The sequence below is a fragment of the Moschus berezovskii genome, chromosome 1 (genome assembly GCF_049115385.1).
Source record: "Moschus berezovskii isolate FMDL1 chromosome 1, NW_MosBer_1.0, whole genome shotgun sequence".
NCBI lineage: Eukaryota > Metazoa > Chordata > Mammalia > Artiodactyla > Moschidae > Moschus > Moschus berezovskii.
Genome location: NC_142460.1, coordinates 125,004,327 through 125,018,039, shown reverse-complemented (window position 1 = coordinate 125,018,039; position 13,713 = coordinate 125,004,327). Strand labels below are relative to the sequence as shown.

Here is a 13,713-nt window from a genome sequence, read left to right as displayed (position 1 = left end):
TTAAATCATGAATGGTGGCTTCCCTGGTGGCTCAGCTGGTAAAGAATACACCTGCAATGCAGGAGACTTGGTTCAATTCCTGGGTTGGGAAGATCCCCTGGAGAAGGGAAAGGCTACTCACTCCAGTATTCTGGATTAGAGAATTCCAAGGATTGTATTGTCCCTGGAGTTGCAAACAGTCGGGCATGACTAAGCAACTTTCACTTTCATCATGAATGGATGTTGAATTTTATCAAAAGCTTTTCCTTCGTCTCTTGAGATGATCATGTGGTTTTTGTCTTTTCTTTTGTTGATGTGGTATATCACACTGATTGATTTGCCTATGCTGAACCATCCTTGTGATACTGGGATGAATCCAACCTGGTCATGATGTATGGTCTTTTTTATGTATTGTTGGCTTTGGTTTGCTAAATATCTTGTTGAGAATTTTTTGCTTCTATATTCATCAAAGATTTTTTTGACTGATTTCTTGGTAGTTTCTTTGTCTGGTTCTGGTATCAGATATCTTGTTTGGGACCCTGAATGCTTCCTATACCTAGATATCTGTTTCCTTCTTTAGCTTTGGGAAGTTTCCGTTCATAATTTTTTCAAATACGCTTTCAGTCCCCTGTTCTCTTTCTTTTCCTTCCAGGATTCCTATTATGTGTAGATTGGCATGCTTTCTATTATCCCATCAGTTTAGTTCAGTTCAGTCGCTCAGTCGTGTCCAACTCTTTGCGACCCCATGAATCACAGCATGCGGGGCCTCCCTGTCCATCACCAACTCCCGGAATTCACTCAAACTCATGTCCATCAAGTCGGTGATGCCATCCAGCCATCTCATTCTCTGTCGTCCCCTTCTCCTCCCACCCCCAATCCTTTATTGCTTCCATTTTTTTTTTTTAAATTTAGTGTTCTGTCTCTTGTCCTAATTGAGTGGTTTCCATTATTCTATCTTTTAGATGACTTGTTTTTCTACATTGTTCATTCTGCTATTCACTGCCTTTAGCTCAGCTTTTGAATTGGTGAGTGAATTTTCCAACATTTCTTGGTTCCTCTTTATAATTTCTAGTTTGTTTAACAGTAACTTTCATTTCTATCAATAGCCTTTCTTAATTCCTTCCTTATTTTCATTATTTCCTTTTTGAAATTGGTATCTATTAAACTGAACAGGTCTGTTTCTTTTTTTTTTTCTTTTTTGAAAGTTAAAAAGAGTCAGGATTGATTTGTCTTTTTTTCAAACTTTAAATTTTTAATTTTGCATTAAGATATAGCCGATTAACAATGTTCTGGCAGTTTCAGGTATACGGTGAAGAGATTTAGCCATGCATATACATGTATCCCTTCTCCCCCAAAGTCCCCTTCTATTGTTTGTTCTTTCAGGGGAATTATCTTGATCTTTGGGAGTGGTTCCTCTGCTTCTTCATTTTACTTATATTTCTTTTACTCCCTGAATTTAGGATAAACGATTATCTACTGCAATCTTTACTCAATGTGTGCTGATTGTTATGTTGTTGATAGCAGGTGTGACTGGTTTTGAGAGTCTGAACTGTATACTGAGCAGGTCTCTTTGCTCTGTAGTTATCACCGCATTATCAGGGGTCGGGTCTGCCTCCTATTTATTAGCGTAGCAGCCCTCAGATCCATTCTGAGGTATGAGATAGCTAGGACTGGAGCACTCCCACCGGCAGAGGAGCCTCTGAGTATGCCTTTCCCAGAGCTGTCCACTGGGGAGTGTGCTCTGTGGTGCTGCCTGTTTGTGCTCACAAAGTACACTGTTGTTAGCACTGCCATTGGCCCCACCTCCACTGCTGAAATGCAGGCAATCTTTCCCAGTGTCCCTCAGCTTGCTGTGTTCACAAAGCTGCCAGCACGGATCCTTGGGTGCCAATCCGTTGAAGAAGTCAGGAACCCAGAGCACAGTACCTGGACCTGCTGCAGGAGCACTGGAAGCAACCCAGACCCTCGCCCTGCTTCTGTGTGCACACTCCCACAAAGTCCACAGATTCTGAGGCTGGACCCATCCCAGACACTGGAGTAGCTGTTATCTTGCTGGTAGAGCTCATAGAGGCAGCAACAAGAAAGAGGTGGCTATGGTGGATCTAGCCCTTTCCTCACTTGTGCATTAATAGTGGGATTTCAGTGGCAGTACATGCCCACTGTACTGTAAGCATGCCAAAAGTGAGGCTGCTATGGTGGACCCTGGCCCTCCCTCCTTGCACGCCTTAGTGAGGAGACTTTGCTTCTGTGATGGGGCCATGCTTTCTCCATGTACACCTCCCCACCACGCCCTATCCAACCCCTTGTGGACTATATCACACTCCAGCCACTTCAGGTTGTTTCTGTGACGCCAGCCCCAGTCCTCTGAAGCCCAGGGTTCAGCACTCAGACCCTGCAAGTACCAGCAGGCGCATATATGGGTTGAGGATTTCAGTGAGGTAGCATGGATCCTCTGTGCCCTCTGCCACCCCACCTAGACTTTGTCCTACAACTGGATCACCTCTGTGGTTCACTGTTGAGTCTCTGCCCCAATTATGGCTACCCTAGATCCAGTGCTGTGCTGTGAGCAGGGCCTGAGCATTAACTTGGCTTATAGGCTAAGGTGTGTGATTGGACAGTGACCTCTCTCTACCCTTCCTGGGGTGCCAGTGTACATATGCTCTTTATGAGTGGAATCCAAGATTCTTACTGGCATTCTGTTGGTCTCAGTGGTCCTCCAACAAGACAAGAGGGTTTGTTTCTATATCTTTGTTCTTTATAAAGATGCTTATATACTTTCTGGATCACCAGCCCCTTTTCTTTACCTCAGTTCTATAATTCTACTGCTAATATGCCCACTTATGTCTACTAACAATTACATTAAATTTTGCAGTTAGGATAACTGAAATGGACAAAAGGGGGAAGACATTGAATAAAAGGATTACTATTTGAGCATTTTATAGATTAGAAAGACTACTGATATTGGTCAGATATGACTTGGATAACATCAGAAACAAGAACTGCATGCATAGCTTATACTGAGGAGAGATATTAACAGTCAAATCTATTGACATGGCAAATAATGAGTCTTTTTTAGTACTAGGAATTTAAGCAGAAACCTGAAATGGAACCAGTTGACTCACACTGAAGTAAATACAAAGTAAACCAATGATTTTGGCTTGAGATGTCTGGTTCAGTGGTCTGATGGAATGTCACAAACAAGCTAAGTCACTGCAAACAATCGTTTCCTGGCTGTGACCACCAGCCTTCACTTCTAACCTAGCAGAATCATTTTAGGGGAATGGAAAAAATGAGCACCACTTCTTACCATATTCTCCCTCATACTGCCAGTCTCCCTCTGCCTGTATGCTGGATGTAGCAGAGACCATCGACCAATCAGGCCAGGGTAGGTAGGCCAACAGGGAGGGGCCAATCACTCTGTTCATCTACAGCCAGACTCACCCCTACAGCAATTCCTGTGGCTCTAGCTTGGACTCCTGTGCAGGAATCTGGCTCTGGAAGTGGCAGCTGGAGAGCGTAATAAGACCTCTTGCTAAATGAAATTGGGTGAATGAATGGGTGAGCTGCAGGGGTCACTTGCAAAGAGACCAAGAGTGATAAGGAAACAACTCATTCAGGCAGATACTTTTGATAACTAACTCCTAAACTTGCCTGGGGCACGAGGGATGCCATTGCCCATGGGAGAAAAGAGGGTGGGAGGCCATATTGTCACTACTGAGTCTTTCTAGGAGCCAGGGCTTCAAACCACATGCTCCTGGGTCCTTCTTTCAACCACCCCCTCTACTCTCCATTATCACTCCTTGTGCTTCTTCTGCTTTGTCGTCTTCTTTGCTTACCTGCTGTCCTTTGATGTGTGCCTTGCCCTCTTGCCTGTATCACTCTCAGAGTCTGAGCTGTCAGAGTCAGATGGCTTCCTGTCTCTATGTTTACTTTTCACTTTTCTTTTTCTAGAAGAATTTCTCATGGGGTCAGGCTTTTCAAACTCTGCTGACTTTGCCTTTTCCTTCTCCTCTTCCTCAAAGGAGAGTACTTGGTCCCACCTGGTTGCATGAAACAATCCTTTGTAAAGTGGCCTTTACAGCAACACTTCTTGCAGGTACTTTTCAGGACAGCCTCAAGGGTGATTTTTCTGCCCAGTGTAACCCTGGAAGGACTGCCTCCACCTCTCTTTTTGCTCAATGATAACATTATTGGGATCAAGGTCCTTCCGAGTCCCTTAGTTGATAGCTTTTATGGAGAAGGATAATTTTATCCTATCATTTTTTGTCTCTCGGCCAGTAAGCTTCACCCACACTTTGTCTCCAACATCTACTATCTCAGAGGGCTTATCCACGAGATAGGATGACATGTGAATTTGAACCAGACATTGCTTCCAACAGCATGGAATTTTGATAAAGCTTCCATAGTCTGTGACTTAGCAACCTCTCCTTGGAAAACAGTGTAGAGAGCAGGCAAGTTCTCCATGGTCTCGGGTCTTCCTGAATTCATCCTTAATGTTCTATGGCTCCTCCCTTTCTCTTCTGCTAAAGCTAATTGAAGTGTTTTGGTGTCAGCCTCTGGTCTTCCCCTTGCAGCATTAATGACAGATTTTTAATCACACAGAACTACCGCTTGACCCTTAAGTATAATTCCAGAAATCAAGAATGGAAACCCATTACCCAAAAATATTGTATTTACTTCCTTAAATCATAATTTTCTTGGTTTCAAGGTCAGCTGTAGGACACAAACAAATGAAAGAAAAGAAACAAAAAATAAAGCTGAATGTATGGAGTATAAATTTAAATAATCTCATTTTATATATGTTTTGTTGTAGTAGTTAACATCTAAATTTATTTCCTACAATCAGAAAGAAATAAAGAGTTTGAGATTAAATCAGATTAGACTATATTTTGAGTATTCTGTTGGTCACTTTGTGCAATAAACGGAGGGAGTACATGCTATTTGTTTGAAGAATATCTGTCCTACACTTGCAATAACATCAACACTCAAGTTAGTGCCAACAAGCCCAAGTGAATTGCTTTTGAAATGTCATGAGCCTACATTTCTCTTTCAAGGCCACTAACAGAAAAAGAGAAACCTGTATGCAGGTCAAGAAGCAACAGTTAGAACTGGACATGGAACAACAGACTGGTTCCAAATAGGAAAAGGTGTACGTCAAGGTTGTATATTGTCACCTTGCTTATTTAACTTATATGCAGAGTACATCATGAGGAACGCTGGGCTGGAAGAAGCACAAGCTGGAGTCAAGATTGCTGGGAGAAATATCAATAACCTCAGATATGCAGATGACACTACCCTTATGGCAGAAAGTGAAGAGGAACTCAAAAGCCTCTTGATGAAAGTGAAAGAGGAGAGTGAAAAGGTTGGTTTGAAGCTCAACATTCAGAAAACAAAGATCATGGCATCTGGTCCCATCACTTCATGGGAAATAGATGGAAAAACAGTGGAAACAGTGTCAGACTTTGTTTTTTTGGGCTCCAAAATCACTGCAGATGCTGATTGCAGCCATGAAATTAAAAGACGCTTGCTCCTTGGAAGGAAAGTTATGACCAACCTTGATAGTATATTAAAAAGCAGAGACATTACTTTGCCAACCAAGGTCCGTCTAGTCAAGGCAATGGTTTTTCCCGTGGTCATGTATGGTTGTGAGAGTTGGACTGTGAAGAAGGCTGATCGCCGAAGAATCGATGCTTTTGAACTGTGGTGTTGGAGAAGACTCTTGAGAGTCCCTTATACTGCAAGGAGATCCAACCAGTCCATTCTAAAGGAGATCAATCCTGGATGTTCATTGGAGGGACTGATGCTAAAGCTGAAACTGCAGTACTTTGGCCACCTCATGCGACGAGTTGACTCACTGGAAAAGACTCTGATGCTGGGAAAGGTTGGGGGCGGGAGGAGAAGGGGACGACGGAGAATGAGATGGCTGGATGGCATCACCGACTCTGTGGACATGAGTTTGAGTGTACTCCGGGAGTTGGTGATGGACAGGGAGGCCTGGCGTGCTGTGATTCATGGGGTCGCGGAGAGTCGGACACGACTGAGCGACTGAACTGAACTGAACTGAACTGAACAGAAAAAGAATTTTAAGAAAAATCACCAAAAGAAGATAAATCTGCAAAGGAAAATGACTAAAAGTCATGTAACACAGAAAAAATAGCATTCAAAACAGAGAAATATGATCATAAAAAGCATTTAATAACTAAAAATGTACAATGTTACATAAATCCAGGTTGCTTTTTATAAAAAATAATTTATTGATTGAAATAAAATTCATTACTTGAAATATTTTGAATATTTCAGGTTGTGTTCTAGTTACCTTGATCTTAAGGAAAAAAGAATTTATATTTAAAAACTAGTTCCCACAAACAATGACCTCAAAGATAAAACACCTTAATATTAGAATAACATCCTGGAAGAGTTATTGGAGCAAATTGTTGAAGTAAGATAAAACAGTTGGCATTACGGAATAAAAATAGTTTCCAGTAAAGAAGATAAATCAAAGGGAGTTCACATATACTAAGCCTTGGTATAAAACACTGTGCTACGCTTATCTCATTATTTTATTTTACCCCCTCCCCCTGAAAAATGAACACTGCTCTATAGTTACAGGTGTGGAAGGCAAGGTTCAGTCAGTGAAGGAGCTAGAGATTCCTATTTCCAAAGGCCATGTACTTGGCATGAAAGCATAAATATCTGGAGTTTAGCCTATCATATATTTTAAGCAGTAAATAACAATTTCATGCCCAATATAGTCATGAATAAGCTCCTCAGCACTATATGAATCACCAGGGTGAAGTCCCAGAGTTCATCAGATCATTTTTATTTATAAGAATATTAACTTGATAGTGAGAGTGTACATGCAGGAATCACATCTTGCAGCAGTGTCTAGTTTCCAATGAGGCACTTTGCCAAGGATACTTTGTTTTTCTCTTAACTATGGAGACTGGAAATGTGGAAAGGCAGCAGAATTTTTTGAATTAAGTAGATAATGAAAAATGCACATAAAAGATATAAATTTTTACATGTCCTGGGGCGTATGTACAATCTTAAGTGTATCTAAGACTCCTTAACCATCTCCAGAAATTCTAAAATAATCCATATATAGATAAGTCTGTGATACCAAATCAGTTCAGTTCAGTTCAGTCACTCAGTCCTGCCTGACTCTTGGCGACTCCATGGACTGCAGCACGCCAGGGCTTCCCTGTCCATCACCAACTCCTGGAGCTTGCTCAAACTCATGTCTATCGAGTTGGTGATGCCATTCAACCATCTCATCCTCTGTCATCCCCTTCTCCTCCTGCCTTCAATCTTTCCCAGGATCAGGGTCTTTTCGAATGATTCAGTTCTTTGCATCAGGTGGCCCAAGTATTGGAGTTTCAGCTTTAGCATCAGTCCTTCCAATGAATAATCAGGACTGATTTCCTTTAGGATAGACTGGTTGGATCTCCTTGCAGTCCAAGGGACTCTCAATAGTCTTCTTCAACACCACAGTTCAAAAGCATCAATTCTTCAGTGCTCAGCTTTCTTTATAGTCCAACTCTCACATTCATACATGACTACTGGAAAAACCATAGTTTTGACTAGATGGACCTTAGTTGGCAAAGTAATGTCTCTGCTTTTTAATATGCTGTCTAGGTGATAGCTTTTCTTCCAAGGAGCAAGTGTCTTTTAATTTCATGGCTGCAGTCACCATCTGCAGTGATTTTGGAGCCCAAGAAAATAAAGTCTGTCACTGTTTCCATTTTTTCTCCATTTATTTGCCATGGATACCAAATAGCAGCTATAATATTTACTTTAATGGTTAATTCTTCCAAAGACATGACCAAAAGTGTACCACCGTGACATTCAAAACTGCAGCATTCAAGATTTTTCATAGACAGCTCTTCCCTTTGCTGACCACCTTTTCTCTTTACCCTGAATCATTAAATAAATCTTGCTTATGGAAACTGCACTAAAATAAACATTTAACTCAACAACTGAATATGGTCAAATCAGTATCTTCCTGATTCTAAGGTAACTCAAGGGCTTAGAAATTATTACAGTATGTCTCTGATATGTGCTTAGTAATTTGGATAACAGAGGGCAGATAGCTGTTTAAACAGTATATAAATTACTGTTAAAAAATTCTGGACCTTAATATTTGCTTCAAGTCTATGAAGAAATAAAAGATTGTTCCATAAACAGTGTTAGATAAAGAGGGTAGTCACCTGGAGAAAAACCATATGTTGCATTTTTGTCTCACCTTTTCTCTAAAATTGGACTCATAAGTCAGGATTTATAAGAGGGAAAAAAGCAAGAATCAAAATAGTGTGCATAATATGCAGCATGAACATATATTACAATCTGAAAAAAAATCATTCTCCTGAGAACCATATATATATTTATATTTATGTTATATATGGTACATGTATGCACTATACACACCCACCCATATGCACACACCAGGTATTATTTCTAGAGTCTTTTCCTTTTTACTCCTGCTGAACTTTATGAGACATTCATTTTGGAAGGCTGCTTGGTCCGGAAGAAAGAACTAGAATCAGAATTAGTAGCTCCGTATGCAAGCCTCAGCTTTGACATTTCCTGATCATATAATATTGGGTAAGCACTCGAACCTCTTTGTTTCAGTTTACCTCAAGTATAAAGCAAAGATTATAAAACCTTATTTTAATAAAAGTCAGTGTGTCATAGTAGCCTCAAAACCTCTGACTTGACTTACTAGGACATACTGACTTTTAATCTTTGCTTAAACCTTATTTTAATAAAAGTCAGTGTGTCCTAGTAAATCAAATCAGGGGTTTTGAGAGTACAAACCTAAGTCTAAGGGTTTGTTTGTTATTTCTTGGTTTTTGGTCCTTGAAAAGTGACTTAAACCATTTACACTTAATTTTCACCACTGATAATGAGGATAATATCTATCTCCTCGTGGTGCCAATAAAAACAATGAGGCTTAGAAAGTTTAAATGATTTATTCAGAGATGTAAGATAATGACAGACAGAAAAGTCTACATCTGTTGTCTGATTAATTTTAACCTATCCACAACGTTGGCTACCCAGGTGGCTCACTGGTAAAGAATCTGCCTGCAAAGCAGGAAACCGAGGCTCGATTCCTGGGTCTGGACGATCCCCTGGAGAAGGAAATAACAACCCACTCCAGTATTGCTGCCTGGGAAATCCCATAACAGAGGAGTCTAGTGGGCTATAGTCCATGGGCTCACGAAAGAGTCAGACACAACCTAGCGACTAAACAACAACAAATTCACAACATTGTAGAGCATATTTTCAAACAAAATGTCTTTGATAGCAATATAAAAAGATAAGGGCACACATAAATTTTCTTAAATTGCTCTATATTGGCCTGAATATTTCACTTATAATTATATAACTAAGAAGATTTTTACATACTTTGGGGATTTACAATATATTGACTTCAGAGTTTCTTGTTAACATTTAACTGCCTTAAAAGCAGTGAATGCTTGAAGCATCATATCATTAATTTTTATGATAAATTTTATATCTCTTTGAAAAGAAATATTATTAAGCAAAATAATTTGAAAATTAAAATATGCAGGATTTATTTTTGTATTGGATTTTTGTGAGAGAGAAGGATTTGGAGGTAAGCTTCAGGATAACTAAACATAAATGGCACAACACAGGCTGGAAATTAGTATTAGTAACTTGAATATATTTTAGCTTTGCTTAACACCATATGTCCCTTTCTACACATTCTTTAAATTCAACTTGTTTTGGAATATTGAAATAATTTTAATACTTGCTTTTCTCAAATTAAAACAGTACAAAAAATGCTATACAATAAACATGATTCTGGCTGTAGTACCTTGACAATTCACAGTCAATCAGGCTAAGAAACTGTACACTAATTAATACACATGGTTATCTTGAAGAACTCATATTCAGAGCATCAATGTAAAACATGTCCAATGCCAAAGTCAAACTTAAGGCTATCAAATAGTTTTGTTGCTTAAATGTTTCCTTTGGTTATGACATTTTTCCCATTACCATCACATTCAATTAGTAAATTTATTCTATCAGGACGAATTACACTTCATCCTTACTATCTAAAAGACATATTTTCACGTACATAAACAACAGTCAGAAAGCAATATCAAATTATGGAAACTCATTTGAATAAAAGGGAAAAACTAATGGGAGTAGATGACAGTGCCATATGCCCATAATTACTAAAATAAAATAAAAATGTGAAAGCCTAATTGATACACAGAAAAATATAATTAAATATTATTATTAAAAATAAGAATAGAAAAAAGTCTTAGTACACAATTTTTCTGGTTTTTAATTCATTAGTTGTTCTGTCATGTCTGACTCTTTGTGACCCCATGGACTATATCCCTACAGGCTCCTCTGTCCATGGGATTTTCCAGGCAAGAATGGAATGGGTTGCCATTTTCTTCTCCAAGGATCTTCCTCACCCAGGGGCTGAACCTGGGTCTCCATGCATTGCAGGGAAATTCTTTACCAACTGAGCCACCAGGGAAGCCCAGATAGTATACTATAGTGAACTACAAAAGGAATTCTTTCCATTCAGGTAAAAGATGTTTTAAGTAAAAGACTATGAAGTGAAATAAACAGCACTACAATATGGTTAATAGATGCTTGTTTAAGGACCAAGTAAATAACCATAATACATTCCTTACTTCCAAGCTCTACCCAGAATTTAGAAACAAGTATTTGAAAAAAACATTTCAAGATCTCTGAGTATTCTTGGTCACTGAGTTAGAACATGTTCTTAATCACTGAACCTATGTGATAATTAATGATAAAACACAGATCAAGAACATGTACTTATTGAATCAAAGACATTATCAAATTTACTTTCATTTTTTTATGAAAATATAAATGAAATAAAGCCATAAATTAAAGGGTTGTTAGCAGTGTGTTTTGATTTTGTGTAGGCCTGCTGGGTAAAGATCTGAATTGTATGATGCCTCACAGTGTTTACCCTCTCACATATTCAGTCCACAACTTCTAGAATAAGTATGTCTTGAATATCTTAAATAACTGTAAAGTACAGGAGTTCCATAATTTACAGAAATAACAAGGCAATATGCATGGCATTCTGTGGTTTCATCAAATATGCCTAAAAGTAAGATAAAAAGCATTCTGATTATGACTTATAAAGATGCTTTCCACAGCATTCTTTACTTCCTTTGTCAAAACTGTTGGGACTGTCATTTTTTTTAATAGACAAAACTCAAATGTAGTTATTAGATGTTATGCTTTCCAGGATAATTTCTTCAAGTGTGGAACTTCAAATGTAGACTTAAAGAAGGCCATGTAAGAGTATCATGAAAATTAATTTGCTTACAGAGAGACTTAAGCAATCAGATCTGAAGACATTCATACTATCACAACAGCCAAACTATCAGAAGATAGTTGATAAAAGCAGATGTCCCAAGCCATTCTCTGAGGCTTTCTGCTATCGAGGTTCAAGAAAAATCAATGGGAAAATTAATTTCAATTGGCAAAGAGTAAACGATATTTCCTCATATTAATATGTACCAAGTATTTCATCACTGTAACTGCATAGAAAAAACTCATTCAAATGTTTACTTAAAATGAGTACATTTTATCACATGTAAATTTCCTCTTAAAAAGTTGCATTTAAAAAGTTTATAGGGATTGTAGAAATACTGTGAATAAGAATCTAAGACTCACCCATATACGGTAGCCAGGGTCATGAACTCCTTCCAGATTCAGTCATGAAGACTTTTACAAACACGCCTTCATAAAACTAACTGATCATTAATACTGTTTCAGTATTCACCAGACATATGTGGTCGTAAAATGGCCTGTTCAGGGTCCACAACAGATTTTCAGTTCAGTACAGTCAGTTCAGTCGACACATAGATTTTAGGACCTATCAAATCTGTATGTTTAACAACTTTATGACACGGTTCCTAGAATTTGCACATTTGAAAAACAGGGTTTTTGTTTCCCCAGTCCTGCTTAATGATTATTTTTCTACTCAGTTTTCAAGCAAAATTCTTTCAGCTTTGGTTTCTATTACTCGATAAAATGTCCACAGTTTTACAGACTTCTGCTTTCCAGAATTCTAAATATTAGGGTATGCACTGACGACATCCTAATCAAGAATTCAAAAAAGAATAAATACAATAGAAGGCTAAAGGTCTCCTACTTTGGTTCATTACATCAGGTAATGGAGTGAAAGGAAAGAAAAATATGTCATTGGCACTTCCAATGTCACCTTCCTAGGTATAAAGGCAATAAGGCTATGTACTTTGCTCAAAAACAAAGAAAAAGCTTCAAGCACTTTAGAAGCAATTTAATATCTTGAAACAAAACATGAGCAAAAACAAAAAAAGACTTTATAATTTCACTGCTGCTGGTGCTCAGTCGCTCAGTCATGTCTAACTCATTGCAACACCATGGACTGCAGCCTGCCAGGCTCCTCTGTTAATGGAATTCTCCAGGTAAGAATACTGGAGTGACTAGCCATTCCCTTCTCTGGGGGATCTTTCTGACCGAGGGATTGAACCTGGGCCTCCTGCATTGCAGGCAAATTCTTTACTGTCTGAGCCACCAGGGAAGCTGTGTGTGTGTGTGTGTGTGTGTGTGTGTGTGTGTGTGTGTATCCATGGACTATATACCCCATGAGGTTATTAGGGGTCACACAGAGTCAGACATGACTGAGCTAGTTCCACAAAAATAAATATATATTCCTACCAGGGATGCCTAATAAGCCTTTTTATTTTTTTTTTAAGAAGTCTGTTAAACAAAGAATTGCTTTAATACAAACTATTAATACATACTCAAACTATAAAGTGCAAAGAAATTTAAATATCTAAGTCATAGCAAACAGGTGGCAATTCAACATCTAGAGTCGACAAAATGCTTGAGAAGAGACTGCAACAGATTAAATTCCCACAGCAGAGGAGGCATCTTCAGAGGGAAGGGGGCCGACGTGTAACAGCTGTTCAAGCTCCCTCTCCTCATCAAGGATCATGAGAGGCACTCCATTCAAGGGGAGGTGTGTGATCTGGTGCTCCTCAGGCAGGTCAAAACTCTCAAAATCTAATGGATTGAAGGGAAAGAACTTTTCTATTTCTGAGTATGTGTCATCTGAGGCAGGAACAGAAAACAGAATGTTTGCTTTAACAGTCTTCTCAACAATCTTTTTGGTAAAGAAAGCTGTCTGTTTCTGTCTGAGTGGTCCATTCATCTTAACTGATCTTTCTGTAGCTCTGTTGACAGTTCCCAAAGCCTTTCTGGCAGTTTTTGGTAAAGCTGGTGGAGCAGCAAACATTTTGGCAACAGGTGGTGTTGAAACCTGAGATCTGCCATCTAAAGCTTTGACTGAAGGCACAGACCCCAGGTTCAGCCCGTCCTTAGGAGCTACATGGGTACCTGGTTCATATATATGTGTATATTATATATATATACTATTCTTCCTTCTCTCTCTTCCTTTTCTCCATCTATCCACACACAGAAGTAGTTTTCTAAGAGTATTTCCTGGCTGGCAAAACTGAGGAAGAAATAGGAGAGAAGGGGTCTTATTAATATATATGTAAGAACAGTGATGTAGAATTTTAAAATTTTAATGTGATCACAAATATTAATGTTTTTGAAACTGGGGAAAAGAGACCAGATAACTAAGGCGTAGCAATACAGTATTTTGTTGATTTTTTTATTCTTTATGTGTTTTACATAATATTCTGCTTCCTGCTTACCATT

General features: G+C 38.7%; 2 pseudogenes; both read right to left on the bottom strand.

The window, feature by feature from the left end:
* Window positions 1-3,772: 3,772 nt before the first annotated feature.
* On the bottom strand, window positions 3,773-4,467 carry LOC129551776 (zinc finger CCHC domain-containing protein 17 pseudogene; annotated as a pseudogene).
* An 8,348-nt stretch (window positions 4,468-12,815) lies between these two features.
* On the bottom strand, window positions 12,816-13,396 carry LOC148778845 (securin pseudogene; annotated as a pseudogene).
* Window positions 13,397-13,713: the final 317 nt, after the last annotated feature.